General features: G+C 38.3%; 1 protein-coding gene across 1 annotated transcript in view; it reads right to left on the bottom strand.

The window, feature by feature from the left end:
• LOC122809199 (alpha-tectorin-like) overlaps positions 1 to 2599 on the bottom strand; it is a 1556410-nt gene extending 1553811 nt beyond the window's left edge. The window contains exon 1 of the mRNA XM_044080507.1: positions 2557 to 2599. The gene's annotated coding sequence lies outside the window, so the exon portion shown is untranslated. The remainder of the gene's footprint in view (positions 1 to 2556) is intronic.
• Between the last annotated feature and the right edge of the window lie 13545 nt (positions 2600 to 16144).

Below are 16144 nucleotides of genomic sequence, written 5' to 3'. Positions count from 1 at the left end.
TTATGGGAAGGGTGTATGCCAAATCTAACCCATTCTATTGATAGAGCATTGATGTATTTTTATTTATTTAACATTTGTTAACTGGGAAGGTCCAACTTGGAATAAGCCAATCTTCAGTGGTGGCCCAGGGAGAAACATTCCAGACACAAGTCTTTGTAACATGGGAGGAAACCCACATGAATTCAGGAAGGTCAAGCAGACTTTGCACAGAAGGCACCCAGCCAAACCAGAGAACCTCTTGCTGTAAGGTGACAATGCTACCGCTGCACCACTGTGCCATCCGATTTCTAACATGAGGAATATGAGTGGAAAAAAAAATAAGTGCTGGGTCTAACCATATCCCCAAGTATTTTATTTATTTTTATTTTTATTTTATTTTCCTTGCTAGACATGCTTCTTGAAGCAGACATGCTTAAATCTGTATTGTAACAGTGCTGCATTCTGGCTTTAGTCCCACCATGCCCAAGATAATCGTGTGTGTTAAAATTACTTCATGATAGTCAACCCAGTTACAGTAGGAACATTGCTAAATGGCCATCTACACTTTTTATAAATAAGTTCTGTGTTGGTCACTCTGTGTAGTCAATAGATGCAGCCATGTGATGTCACTTACCCCGATGTGCAGTAGCAGTTGCAAACACACTGCTGATTCATATTATGCCTGTATGTATTAGCTTCCCCTGTGCTGTAGGGGTGAATACTGATACATTCCTCTGGTGTGGTCCCTTATGAGTTGATTACATGTGGGAATATTGCATGTGGGAGTATTCTGTGTTCTGGAATAGCAACAAACAGGAAACATAATCTGCTGTTACTCTAACCTCTGCAAATAAAGCATCACAGATTGGTTTTGTTATGGTTATGCATTGACAGTTACAGTACATTGCTCTGCAGCTCTGTGGCTCACGTCTTACTCTGTCTCTGTCTAATGTTATAGCGTACTGTATATTATCCCTTATTCTCCTAACTTCTTATTCTCTTACTGCCATATGTGAGACATGCTTCACATTATTTTATGAAGTATCTCTCATTTCATTCCTACTTTTTCTGTTGTGTGGTATAATTGCTCAATGTATTCCAGTAGGCCAGTACATGGGTGATAGCCTATTTAGGCCAACTATCCTGGCCCCGGATTCTTGAATCTTGTGCCTAGATTAACTCTCCTGAATACATTACTACAGAACATAATTCACAGCTATAGTCACAGTTTTCAAAAGGAGTTAGTCTATTTACTGTACAAGTTACAGAGCATCACCATTGCAGATTTTCGTATCCCTACCCATACATTTGCAGTAACACTGGGGATTTCAGTGTTAAAATTCTTACACTTGAAGGTAGCTTTGATGTACAGTGGTAAACTGCTCTTTCCAGGTCTGTTACAAATGCATTCTTAATTTACGCAGCACCTCACAACTAACCCAATATATAAAAGCTTTTACTTTGTTTGATTTTAGGTGAAAAATTAAGACTAGTTAATGGTACTGCAGTTAATTTTATTTATGTTCTTGTTTTTACTTCAGTGATTTATCTTTAAATTAAGTGGATGTAGCAAGCAAAAAATATGAGAAAATGTCAGTAAGTAAATGAGTCAGTTTTAAAACCTTCCATTTTTTAAATGAAAAATATATAGCCATGACTTTTCATGTGCATTACATATTGTACTAGATATACATGCTGCTGCCTGCTCATGAAATCATGAAACAAAGTCATGAGTATAAAGGTTTACTGCGGATGTAGCACTATTTATTGAAACTTGTAGTGCATCTATGTGTGTGTGTATATATATATATATATATATATATATATATATATATATATATATATATATATATATAGTCATTTAACTTGTAAAAATAATAAATTTAATTTATAATTTAAGGAATGGGCAGGTGATGGCCTCTGCTGATGTGACACCCTCATGTTCAAAATGGGAAGAAAGAGATTGATGCCCATGTCAGTTGGCAAAAATGAACATTATGTCTAATAAACTGCACTATGTTCACTTTGTATGTATTTATCTGCTTAGCTAATACCTGTACAAGCACACATAGTGCAATAAATATGCATACTACTTAAATTAATACCTACAACTCAGTAACTATTGTATCTTTTTCAGAAAAAGATAAAACACAAACATTTTCAGAAATACAATTATAATAAACATTATGTGAAATTTCTGACTAAATTCTAATGGTAATTCAAGTTTTAAAAGCTTGCAGTCCGAATTTGTCTAAGAATTGTGATAAAACTAGTCAGATTTATAAACGTCAAGCTATTGAACAAACATTTTTCCCCACACCAGCATTAAACATTTTTGTTTGTTTACAATGTAATTTTCACAGCTATCTGAAACATCTATTTAAATACCACTATGTTAAACTAATACAATTTCACTACACATTATTACTTTTAAACTGCTCCTCTTTAGTTTGCATATATGCAAGGAATTTGAGTTTACTATAACTAGGCAAATGAAAAATACTATTAAAATGCAATAATCTCCTTCATTGGAATCATGCTGTTAAAATAAATTAGTAAATATATGAATTTACTTACAAAAGTGGAAAGATCACGCTCAGAGGCAGATGACTTAACAAGATGTATCACATCTACTGAAAAAAGACTTTAGAATTATTCTGCTTTATACTGTTTCTCGTAAGTGAGAATGGGTCACAACATGTCTGAATAGTTCAAATTCTTATTCCCTTTAGGTTATATTAGGGTAATGAAATCCTGTTGTGTCATGTAATGGAAGACTGGAATTTATTTCCCTTTGGTCAGTGTGTTATTTAGTTCTGTTTTCACAGAGTAGTAAATAACTGTCACTGTAGACTGGTTCTGACATTCATACACACACAGATACGTATACACACACACACACACACACACACACACACACACACACACACACACACACACACACACACACACAAACACAACTACACACATATGTATCAAAATAAGGAAAAACTGCTGGTGTCTATAAAATGTCCATTTTCTTATCATATGAGACTTGGAAAGATTCACAGTTTGTTTGATGCCTCAGTTCATACAGTTCCAAAGGAGTGACATGAAAACATGTTAGTTTTCCAGTTCCCACCGTAATATTCAAGTTGCTTTGCCAATTCAAATTGACATTTTAATTGAAGTGAATATTTACTACACTGTCCTATGCAATTATTGCCATGTTTTTTTATTTGACAATAATTAACATAAACACTCACTTGTACAGGTATTAAAAGTTATCAATTGTAGGGGCAAAAAAAATATTCTTATATTACATGCAGAACTTATCAAAAGACACATAAAGAGTGAAGGGTAAGTTATGAAACTAAAAAAAAAACATATACGTTATTCTTCCACAGGGTTCTGCAAAAGCAATGCATGCAGTTTAATCTGTAGTACCATTTCATGAGTTATTCTTCTATGACATTACATAAAAAATATAAATTCACTTGTATCAACTAGTAACACCAAGCTAAAGACCGACTTCTGTATATGCTTAAGAGAATGAATGAACACTTCAGGCTAATGTTCCCAGGCAGTGTGGGGGACAAGCTAGTTAGGGAAAACATGGTTCTGTCAGTAGATGATTAAGTGGGAAGTTGAAATACTGTGTCTGAAACAGTGTAAAGCTACAAGTGACTGAGATAAGATTTCCTAAGTATCATTTGCTGGAAACACAAGACTTCAAGGAACACGATGCTGAGTACTGTTTTCCAAATAAAATCACTACTAGCGTGATTTCAAAATGTGAACTGGCATGATTTCTAAATGTGAATTGGCATGATTTCTAAATGTGAATTGGCATGATTTCTAAATGTGAATTGGCATAATTTGTAAATGTGAATTACTGTGATTTCTAAGTGTGCAGCAGCAGTGATTCCTTTGTTATAAGAGACTTCCCACTTCTTTGAGTTGGTTGGTTCAGCCATGGAGTTTTCAAATTTAAAATGTGGAAATGGGGCATGTCCCCAAGAATGGGTACGGGTGCAGGGGGGCTTGTCCTTCTGCATAGACACTTGCAGTTTAAGCATTCATCTTTCTGTATTTTGCACATTATTTTTCATTGTTTTGTTTCTTCTTTTTTCTTGTGTTGAAGATTCCATAATAGAACCCTCACAGTGTATGAACGCAAACATCAAACTGCTGAGATCTAAAACTGTGAGTCACAACCTCTGATCATATGTAAACCAAAGAGAGCTATTTATTTTTTATTCAATAAACTGGCATACATTAATTAATTTACCCTTTCATTTTTGCTTACTTATTCATTCGTATGTTTTATTTTGCTTGGGTAAATAAATAACAGGATCTTTAGCTGATTCTCTGCTTTCTCAGTGCCTAGAAACATACCTACTAGTTTTTTATAGTAGGAACCTAAGGATTCAAGGTTTGCATATGGTGGGTTAGCTATAGGATGACAATGGAGGAACCACAAGGTACAGTGGTCTGATTCCTGTTAGGATGATTTATTACCATCCTTGGTAAAACTACATAATGACAAGGGTCCTTCCAAAGGTATTTAAGGTATAATGCCACAGCATGAAAATCCTAGCATGCCCAGTCTGCCAATGTTGTATTACTTGGTTGGGGAATTATGTATGCACCTTTTATGGCTGCTTTAGTACAGCCTGCAGATTGCTGGGGTGTATCTGGATAGGATAGTCTGCAGAATCTGTATAGTGTCCCACTATCTAGCACCTCACTGTCCCCTCCACTGGGAAATGAGTGGGTCAGAGTGCTCTCATCTCAATAGACAAATTAATGAGTCATTTGAGCGCAGGAAGGGGAGTCACTATGCCAATCCTGTGGACTAAAAAATGGTGTAAAACATATCAAGACACAAGCAAGCAATGCCTAGTCTACTTTTCTAGAATTTGTGGTCATAGAACTATCCTCTTGATAATATTACCATCTCATCCAGTTCTGCCTGAAACTCTTGCTAGTTAAGTTAGTCAACTTTGATTTGGTCAGAAAAAGAAATTATGATAATAGTACAATTACTGACCTGTTCTCCATATTTCACCAGTTCCTTTTGGAGGCAATAGTGATGACGCATACAAATATCAAACTCAGATCATCTATCATAGTCAGAGCTTCATCCTTCTTTTCCAGAGATCCAGGCTTCATAAAGCCTTTTGAGGACCTGAATATGAAGCTGCTGATTCTATATGGCTTAAGACTCAGTAAAGAGCCTCCGTTGGCAATGCCATGATTGTACTCAAAGTCTTCTAGAATGGGTTCAGGCATAGTTTTGATCTGTTGCCTGATGTTGATTTTTATTGCCTGATATTGATTTTCTACTATCAGAATACATATATGCTCTACCATACCTGGCTGTACTTTGTTCAGTAATTTCTCGATTGTCCATACCTCTGTAGTGACTGATGTGCTTTCCATTTACTTTAAAAGAGTCTCTAAATATTTTCCCAATATCTGACCTGGAATTTATTGTTAACATTATTCAGAAAGTGCCATGTACATAATCTGAATCATTTCTTACTACTCATGACCTCTTGTAAACACGCTGTGGCTACCCTCACTAGTGACTTTTTTACTTTTCTTCAGTTGTCCATTAGCTTGCTGATACATCCCGTCCCTGCCCACTGGATCTACTGGACCTGCATTTAGCCTCCTCAAAGCTGATCCCATCCCATTTCTTGAGTCAATGAGAAGATTTGGGGCAGCATCATACTAATTTTCTTTTATGCTCTGTTTTCCCACCTCAACATAAAATGGTGGCATCTCTGGGCTGGATATTCAGTGGAGTGTGTCGGCATATCATCCTGTCTCAACACTGACATAGCTACTGCTGCCACCTCCCATGGACAATATCAACTCCAAGCTTGCAGTCTCTGCTGAAGATCAAGAGACAAAATGCATGCCCTCTCCACTCCCCAGGATGGCCATGTCCATCTTCCCACACCAGTGTATCAGATTCTTAAGCCACTAATCATACTCAGGTGACTTGTGCCATGAGCAAAGCTTTATCCATCTATGCAGCAGTGCTGGCAAATCTTAAGTATAGTTAATGACCTCCTTGTGATGAGAGCTGTGATTTTATTCTGTCTTAGTCCTTAATCGCAGTGGTGCAGCGGTAGCATTGTTGCCTCACAGCAAGAGGTTCTCCCGTTCGATTCTCAGCTGGAGTGCAGGGAGTGCCTTCTGTGTGGAGTCTGCATGTCCTCCCCACGGTTGGGTGGGCATTCAAAAGACATGCATAAATGGGTGTGTCTTCACTGAAGGTTGAATGTCGAGCTGGCACCTTGGCATTCATGAAAATCTACTGCCAATCATTAGCGGACCGGAGTTCCACTGTGGCGACCCCTAACCGGGAAAAGCCGAAAGACAACAATAACTTTGTCCTTAATCAGTTAGCAGCATCTGGCACTTTGCCCATGAGATCTTCATCAATCAGTTGTGTTCCCACTGTGGTCTTTCTGTCACACTCCTCAACTGATTTGTTTCTTACCTTATGAGCTGTCCAAAGGGAGTTATGTTTTGGAATCAGTTATATTTCAGGATGGTTCCTGTGATGTGGAGTTATTGAATTCTTCTTGGATATACATTTATTTACACCATATGCACTTCTTGGAAGTGAAATATAAGAGCGAAGTTGAGCTATCATTGCTAATGAAATGATGCCCAGCAATAGCTGCTTTTCCCTTTGGAACATGTGCCAGTTCTTGCCTTACTATAGCGTAGGCTGGATGTCATTTTTTTTTTTTTAAATAGATGGCCATTTTAAGGTCAGTTCTATCAAATTAGTCTATGTCCGTTCTTGCAACCATAAGGCAATCTACAAACTCTGTTCATTACATATTTGTAACATACAATGGGGAAGGAATGGAGTCCATGTCTACTGTGTGGATGTGACCCTTGATTTCCTGCTTTCCAGGTGTCTGCAGCGATTAAGCATTTGAATGCCATCCTTTGAACAGTAACATTGCCCAGATTAGCTCACCTTCATGCAGAAAGAAGATGCGTTACATTTGCATACTTATGTTACCTGTGGATAAGCACAACGCAGCACTAACATTCACTGTGGGCAACTTCATCTTAAATAATCCTGAAAATAAACCTTATGATTTTCACATGAGGTGCACTGAAATGGGCAAGATTTACACCTCCTGTGGTATATGAATGAATAAAAACTGTAATATGTATGTATGTTGCATCTTCTAGTTAAAATATCATGTATGTGTACTGCAAACAATTTCTATAATGTTATGATTTTTCTACTAATAATCATTATATTCTGATTTACTCATCATTATATTTCATGGTTGTTAGTGAAAAAAAGTTTGTGCAGTCCATTTTCACCTACCACTCATATGAATGAAATTAAAATCAAGCATCTGCAGAAAAGAAAAGAAATTAAAATAGCAATAGCTCATCATATTTTTATTTTCTTGCAAATGGAATATTGGTAGTATATTTTACCTGGGACTGTTTGATATTGACCTTTATTTCCTTCATTTTGTGCATCTACCCTTCTGTCTGGTACTGGCTATCACATTCACACCACTCCTGTGTTGTGTGGTGTACACTGGCTACTAGTGACCAGGATAACTGTGTCTAAGATTCTGATGCATACTAACTAAAACCTACATGGCATCTGTCCTGTCTATCTCAATTTTTTAGCACTATACCGGCTATCTCAACCACATCTCTTGGCTAACAGGAGATTATGTGTAGTTCCGAGTATGCAGATGGAATTATCTGATAAATATTCATTTCATACTTTTCTATAGTCCTCTGGAATGGGCTACCTAGTCAGTTTCAGGAGTGCGCTATCATGAATGGCGTTCAGTAATTCCTAAACTCCTTTCATCTCCACAAGCACAACCGAAGTACACATCTTGATTTTACTTGATGTCCGATTATTTTATCTATCTAGTCTTAGTTTATAGTAATTTATTTGTTTCTTACTTTGTTTTATCTTAATTGTTAAGGACTAAATTATTAGCATTATAATAGAGACTGATTTAATTGTTTATTTTCCAACATCATTTTTATTTACCAAGCAAAGACATATAAACTACAATCTAATGTCAGCATCAAATGCCAGCTGATACACAGCATACCAAATTTGTCTTTCATCATTAGACACTGTCAGCTTCTACCACAGACCAGAGATATTAGTAGATGAATGCAACAAATAAAACACATCCCAAGTACATTTAATATGACATTTTTTGTTTGCTTGTTTGTTTGTTTGTTTTGGTAGACGATAACATGTTTGCAATAATTTTGTCTGAATACTTTATGTCATTTTACTTCTTTTCTCCAGAATCCATTACCACTACTTGTTGCCTTCTGTGTGTATGTTTGATCCACCCTCCAGAAGCCCTTTGCCTACCAGTACAGTACTGCAACATCCCCTTTTCTGGCTCTTAAGTCAGTTTGCACCCAAGCAAGGGCCATCACTACCCGAGGGAGGCGATCTTAAAGAAAGGTGATGACACAAATATTAAATATGTTATGGCAGACATGACATTCTCATTACAGCATTGTCTTCATAGACTGCTGGGAGACCCTTAAACCAAACCTTCCATCTTGATCTAGCATGAATCCAGTGCACTTCGTGACTGCAGTGGACAGATATGCAAGAGACTCACACTGATCAGTTGTACCTTGGCCATTGTGCAAAAACATTCTTAGTAGTTCTCATCCTCACAACTCCTATACCTAATGATGACCATCTGTCCATCTGACAGGAGACACCCTTTTGCACCCTTGTTTCCAGGATGAACAAGCTGACTTTAGCAACTTTGTTCCATCTTAACCTGCCTGCCTACTCCAGTACTTGGGTTCATTGGTCAAACCGGTTTTGCGTTGGCAATATGAAGGATACATATATCTGTGCTGCAGAGCTAATACTTTCATACTGAATTGTATCTAGGCATATGGCTATCTGCAATCCCAGTTTTGTTGTAAAAAGAAGTCAGCATGCTAGACAAATGTTTTTACAAGACTCAGAAAAAAACCTTAGAAAAGATCATGAAATTTATTGTCAATTTGAGATCCACTTCCCAAGTACCTAACCTAAATCCGGAGATATAAGCTTTACAGGAAAGTGTGATAATAATCAAAACATCAATCCCATATCATCCTGACCTAAGGAAAATCTGATAGCATGTACTCATACTCAGCTCTTAGATTGCTATACCATTTGACAACAGTAAGCCAGACATCCTCTAGGGCTAGGCCTTACTTCTGACAAATAGTCGCTGCCACAGCACTAGTAATTCAAAAAAAAAAAAAAAAAAAGCTAGAAAACAGTTTTCATAACAGCCACATGGTGCACTTCAGACATTTATCAGCAGATAGGATTCTGTTTTTTCATTGAACATCAGGAAACAATTTACCACCCCTCTGTTCCTACCAAAATCAAACCTCTCTACCATTTTTCTAATCTTCATTTTTTCAATTAGGTTGTCCCATTTATTTGTCTAATATTTGTCCAGATTACATAAAACCCAGACTTCACAGCTTCACATATCAATGTACTGTGTCACTTAATTCAGATGCAGAAATTTCCAGTGATCCTGGGATGACTGCACAAACATTTTTCTCAAATCTTTCAAAACTTTCTTATCCTCCATCATTAAATTTCTATCATAGTGAATGACCCTGGTCTTTCAATTTCTTAAGTGGTACTTTTGTCCCCTCACACCCATCCCACACCACCATGCATTAAACAGTTCTGGACCTGCATCTGTCCTCTGATGGAATGTTGTTGTTGTATGTTTTCTGTTGTCTGTTGCATGGTCAAGTTGATAGACATGTGACAGCAAAATTAATCCACTGCCTTTTACCTGCTCACACTGACTACATTTTTTTTCAAAGAGGTGAAATTTACAACCAGTACTTAAGACTGAGGATACCCCCCCCAAAAAAAGAAGTCATGATTAATTCTCTACCTTTGAAAAGGTGTTAGCAGTGAGTCAACAAAAGAGGTTCAGTGACAAGGACTGTCAATGTTAAGAATTTTTGCATCACAACAATCTCTCAATGAAAGACTGCTGCCCATTGCTTCTGGTCTCAGCAACTACCAATATAACTGTACTGGCATTCCATACTTACTAAAATTTACAAAATGATGTACAGCATAATAAAATAGCCAAAACATCCTATTCTAAGCTATGTTTTTTCATTTGTCAGCTGGATCTAGCCCCCCCCCAACCTCCGTTAACAATTTGTGATGAACCCATGCAACATAAACGCAGATTGTTGGCTGTGTGAAACACTACCAGAGATGAAGAGGTAAACTAATATTTTACAGTTTGTGTTACCTCTGTAATCTCCTCATATTTAAGTATAAAATAACATCTTGCATTACCTTTAAGCACCTATAACTCCATATATAAGGTATAAGCAATTCATGAGCATTTTCACTAAGCAGAATTATACATAGATGACAAATGACAGTTTATGTAGATGGGCATCACTAAAATTTTTATACAAAGAAATCAATTCATGAAGAGTAGATACAGTGTAAAATGGCAGTGAACCACCATCCATAACTTGGGATAAGTCTCTTGATAGCTAGACTGAGATACTTTTCACAGTGACTTCTACAGAAAAGCTCAATCACCTTAATTCATTTTCATTTGTAACTAGAAAATATCTTTTTGAAAAAACAAAAAAAAATGTCTTCATTTCTAAATGTAAATCCATCAGTTGTACAAATGCCACAAAAATTTTCTGAGAAGGGGGGGGGTCAGTTTCTCATTGGTAATCAAAACTATGCAGTCATCAAAATAAAACTTCATCAAGTAAACCATCATCTCTAGACAAAAAGAGTGAATCACCATAGTTTCAGGCTTTCCTGTGTAAAATCTCTATTATTTGCAAAAGCAGTATGAAAGAAAAAGGGATACCCTGGTTCATCCCACCTCTTAAATGGGAAACCTACTGTGCCAGTAGAGTTTATGAACTCTGAAGTGAATGAGTTTTATACAGAGTCTGTAACCACATTAAAATTTTGAGGTTGAATCAGAAATTGCACACATACACACACATTTCTGAATAACTGAATCAAAAACGAAAAGAATACCACCACTGCATTTTCTCCCTGCATCTGAATCCTATGCCTAAAGTACATAAAACCACCCTGTATTCTAACAATCAAGTAAAGGTACGAAGCAGTAGGTCAAGATGATTCACTAACAAAACTGCAGGGATTGTAATGTCATCGCTGATGAGGGAGACGATCCTGCAATTCAAACTGTTGGACATAAAGAGACCGTCAGCTTTGGACAGAAATACTGTCAAAGACTTAGATCTTTTTTTTTTCTCCAGAGTCTTGTAAAAATGTACTGGCAGTCTGTGTTGGACAAGGGCCTTCCCTGGTACGATCCTTCATTGCTTAAAGAATCTATAATATAGACAGTGATACTAATAACCTTAAAGCTACTGTCATATATATATCTGCAATCGCATTTCATGTCACACATCTCACTTTAGCTTGGTAAGAACTCTGAAGAATAAAGTTACTAGAACAAGTTTGAAAAAATAACCGATCACACTGTGCAATCGCCATTCTCTGCCTTATCCTTGGTTATCTAAATATGTGACTCTGCCTTTTGCTGACCTTTTCAATAAACACCTTGTGCTTAGAAATGTTGCCTTCTGACCTGTTGAGGTCATTATGATTAGGGAGTCATTCACATCCCACATCTCCCCATTAACATCTGTATCTTGCTTTATTCATCTTTCTCTCATGGAGCTAGATTTTGTGCATAGAATTTGCAGCTGTTTTGGAGCCTCCACTAATTTCATCAGCTTGCTTCTCCCATCTTAGCTGCTGGCATGGAGTGATCCTATGTAATCATTACTTCTTCATTTTCAACAATTCTTTGCTGTTTATATTTCCAATGTTTCTCTTCTGCCTCAATGTTGTAATGTTTACAATGTCTCCATTGTAACAACCTTGCCATATTGTTTCAGTATGAGCCTTCAACAAAATGTGTAACTATTTTTAGTTCTGCACCTACATTTGTCTACATCTCCTGTTTTCATAGGTTCATAGGTAGGTACTAGGCTATTGGGCCTAGGGCCTATATAAGCCTAGCCAAAAGGTACCCTGGCTTTCACCACCCAAGAAAATTATTTTCCTGTGCCACTGTTGAGCAGAGCCACAGAAGTGATCCCCAGGGTGAATTTCCTATCTCCCATCCAATGATCAAGATTTTTCTTGAAGAGTGCTAATGAGGAGCTTTGTTTGATATAGATAGGAATCTATCCCTCCAGCATGTTCTGTTTATTGTGGTGACAAGGTTTAGGTCCCTAGAGCATGTAGCGTGGACGGATTGGGATTTCTTTAAGTGGAGCATGTCCAACAGCTCTGGGTTTGACATAGCTTTGTATGTTAGGCAGAGATCGCCTCTGAGTAGGCGATATGCGACGGAGTAAAGCTGGAGTTTTTTGAGACGGTCTGCATAGGGCATCTGTTTGAGGCCAGTAATCCTCTTTGTGAGATATTTCTGCAGCTTTTTCAGTTGTTCCAGATGTCTTGTGAGGTACATACCAAAAGGGGCATTGTACACTATAATGGGTCTAATGAGTGACGAGTAGTGGGGGACAATGACCTCTTTTTTCCTGGATGAGAAACCTTTTGTGATGAGGTGTGCCACACAGAAGGATTTCCTGACTACTGTGGTGATGTGATTATCAAAGGAGAGACTACTGTCCTCCTGTGTCCCAAGGTCTTTTATCACACTTTTGCTGTTAAGTAGACTACCGCCTATATGGTAGTTCATGGGTACAGAGTTTTTACCAAAAGGGATGACTGCACCTTTTGGCATTGAGCTTGAGGCCATGGCTTTGACACCAGGGATCTGTCTCAGTGAAGTCCTTTTGTAGGATGTCCACATCATTAGGAGTTTTGATTATGTCTCCTAGTTTGAAGTCATCTGCGAACTTCATTAGCCAAAGACCTTCTGTGTTAGCCTGTACTTCAGAGAAGTAGATACCAAACAGGGGAGGACGTAGGACTGAACCCTGTGGTACTCCACTTGTCACTAGTCTGAAGTTGGATTTGGAGTCTGTTACTTTCACAGTGTAGGTTCTGTCAGTGAGCCAGATGGCAACCCATCTTGTGACATAGGGATTTATACCTAGTTTAGTGAGTTTATTTATAATTCCAGAGTGGGGGATGGTGTCAAAAGCCTTGGCAAGATCTATATAGGCTGTGTGAACCACCTTACCCTCATCTATGGCTTTGGTAACCATTTCAAAGAAGTCTATCAGCCTTAGGCGACATGGTCTGCCTTTTACAAACCCAAACCGGGTTGGGTCCAGAGTTTGGAGATTACCAATGTCATTGTTTATATGTTCCTTGATGAGACCAGGCTCGTCAAGCTAATGTGTGCTACATAGAAAGCCTTCCTTAGTACAGTACACACATGTTGGTCGAAGTTAAGGTCACAGTCAACTTGTGATCCCAGGTCTATTACCACTTCATGGGTAATTAGAGTATTGTTGTTGATTTGATAGTCTGAAGGGACATGCTGGAGGGACAGATTTATCTCCCAGTGACTGTTGCATCTTTAGAACAGGCTACCAATTCATGTAAAACAAAGCACCTCTATGACACTCTTCAAGAGGAACTTGGACGAGCAGATGAGGCACCAGTAATTTTTACCAGGGAAAGCACCCACAACTCTCCTGGACATGGGTAGTCACTACTAAATGCAATCTTGGGTATTGACTAGCATTTCTATGGTATTACATTAGGATGAAAATCATGGCAAAAATTAGGAGGTGCAGCACCCAGCAGGATAAAATCACTCTAATTAAACTAAACAAACAGCTCGGGGACAAATAAAGTCTAACAAGGCCACATTTGAGGTAAGTTTGACCACCCAGGCCAAGGACAACCACAAAACATTCTTTAGCTATGTCTGCAACCTCAAAGGCAATACACAGTTGTGTGCAGAGCTCATTGTAAATGGAGCCATCTATACTGAGCCAGAAGATATAGCAAACCTCCTGGCTGATAAATTCAGCTCCAACTTTACTCTCCTCTCCCCTGCAACCTTCCTTCAGGAAAGATCATCAAATATAACTTCCCTACTATCACTAGGGAACAGGTCCTTAATGCTCTCTCTAGGACCAAGATCACTGCATCAATGGGCCCAGACAATATCCCAGGATGGCTTCTAAGTAGCATAAAACATGACCTATTAGGGCCTCTGGAATTACTACTTAACTGTAGCCTCCAAATAGGCTTCATGCCTCATGAATGGAGAAAGGCAACAGTCATCCCTCTGTACAAAGGTGGGCCATCTACAGACCCTGCAAACTACAGACCCATAAGTCTCACTATATATATCACTTATATGTAAAGCCATGAAAAGAATTATCATAGAGAAGATCAACAGGGATATAGTAAACCTCCAGACACTGAACACAGACCCAGTTTGGTTTCGTAAAGGACAGATCATGCCTACTCAACCTGGTGGACTTCTTTGAGAAGGTCACCAAAGCAATGGATGAGGGCAAAATCATTCACATTGCCTACCTTGACATGGCCAAGGCATTTGACATAATATCCCACTTAGGCATTGTTGACAAACTTAAGAGATTAGATAAAAACCTGTATGTCACCAGGTGGATAGCCAACTGGCTCACAGACAGGACCTAGAAAGTTAGAATTGGAGAGTCCACCTCTACAAAGAGGCCAGTCACAAGTGGAGTCCCTCAGGGATCACGCCTTGGACTGCTCCTTTTTGGCATTTACTTCTCAGAAGTCAAGGCCAATTTCAGTGGTCTCTGGCTGACTAAAATTGCAGATGATTGCAAATTAGGAGCTGTCATTGAATCTCACACTGACACAAATGTTCTCCAGGAGGGGCTAACACAGACAAACAACTGGTGTCAGAGTCATGGACTAAAACTAAATTCCAAGAAATGCATAATAGTATCCTTTGGGAAGTCATCCATCCCTGGTAACTATCATATTGACAACACACCCCTTAGAGTTGACACAGTACTCAGGGACTTAGGGACACACATAGATAGTAATCTAGCCTTTGATCATTATGTGTCTACAGTGGTGAGGAAATCATTCTACGTTGTGCAACTTATAAATAAAGGTATGGCATCTAAGTCCAAGGGAGTCATTGCTCCATTGTATTTGGCATGCATCAGACTTATCATTTAGTACAATGCCCCATTTGGTATGTATCTATCTAGGCATATCCAACAACTGGAATGTCCACAGAAGTTCCTCACTAAAAGAATACAGAGCATAAGTAATATGTCCTATGCAGACCCCCTTCAAGGCATATCTCTTTATTCGGTCTCCCACAGGCTTTTGAGGGAGATCTATGCCTGGCATACAGGGCATTGTCAAACCTCACTCTGATGGACCTCCTGAATATCCACAAAACAGTACCAGAATTACCCATTCTAAAGACTTAAACCTTGCCTGTGATATAAATAGGACCTGCTGAAGAGATAGGTAAGTATCACAGAGACTACCCTGTCTAGGGAACAGTCTCCCCATCCATGTGAAGCAGAGTTCCTCCCTAATCCAATTCCAGTGCAACTTGGATAATTGGATGGGAAACCGGAAATTCATCCCTGGTTTGACACCTATGTCTCTGATGCAAACAGATAACCTGTAAAGGGTTCATCTCCTAGGCACATGCTTACACTTATCTAGTGTATCAGAATTCATCAGAGATTTAGGATGCATGGCTAGGCTTAAAAAGGCCCTTGTGGCCGTTAGCCTAATAAACACCTATGAACCTATGAAATGGCTAGGCTTAAAATGACCTCTGGGTCAATAGCCTAGTAATCTCCTATGATCCTATGATCCGATGACTACAATGATTTCTCACTAAAAAAATTAAGGGTCTAAATCATAAGAGCCACAACAGATCCTATTCTGTCAGATCTATTACACATTCACAAGTTCAATGGCATTATAAACACGCATTCAAGGGACGTAATTCTCATGTAAAATTTACAGAGCATGCTAAAGGAACACGTATGTATCACAGGAAAATACCACTTCTATGGAATTGACTTCCATGACACATAAAGTAGAGTACTTTTCTTACTCTATTTAAATGTAGCTTGGATGACTAGATGAGTAACCACAAATTCCCTGGTCCTCATGGATAGG

The sequence above is a fragment of the Protopterus annectens genome, chromosome 8.part0 (genome assembly GCF_019279795.1).
Source record: "Protopterus annectens isolate FY-2018-M chromosome 8.part0, PAN1.0, whole genome shotgun sequence".
NCBI classification, from domain to species: Eukaryota; Metazoa; Chordata; order Ceratodontiformes; family Protopteridae; genus Protopterus; species Protopterus annectens.
The sequence above is the reverse complement of the archived record's forward strand: the minus strand, read 5'-3'. Positions and strand labels throughout refer to the sequence as shown.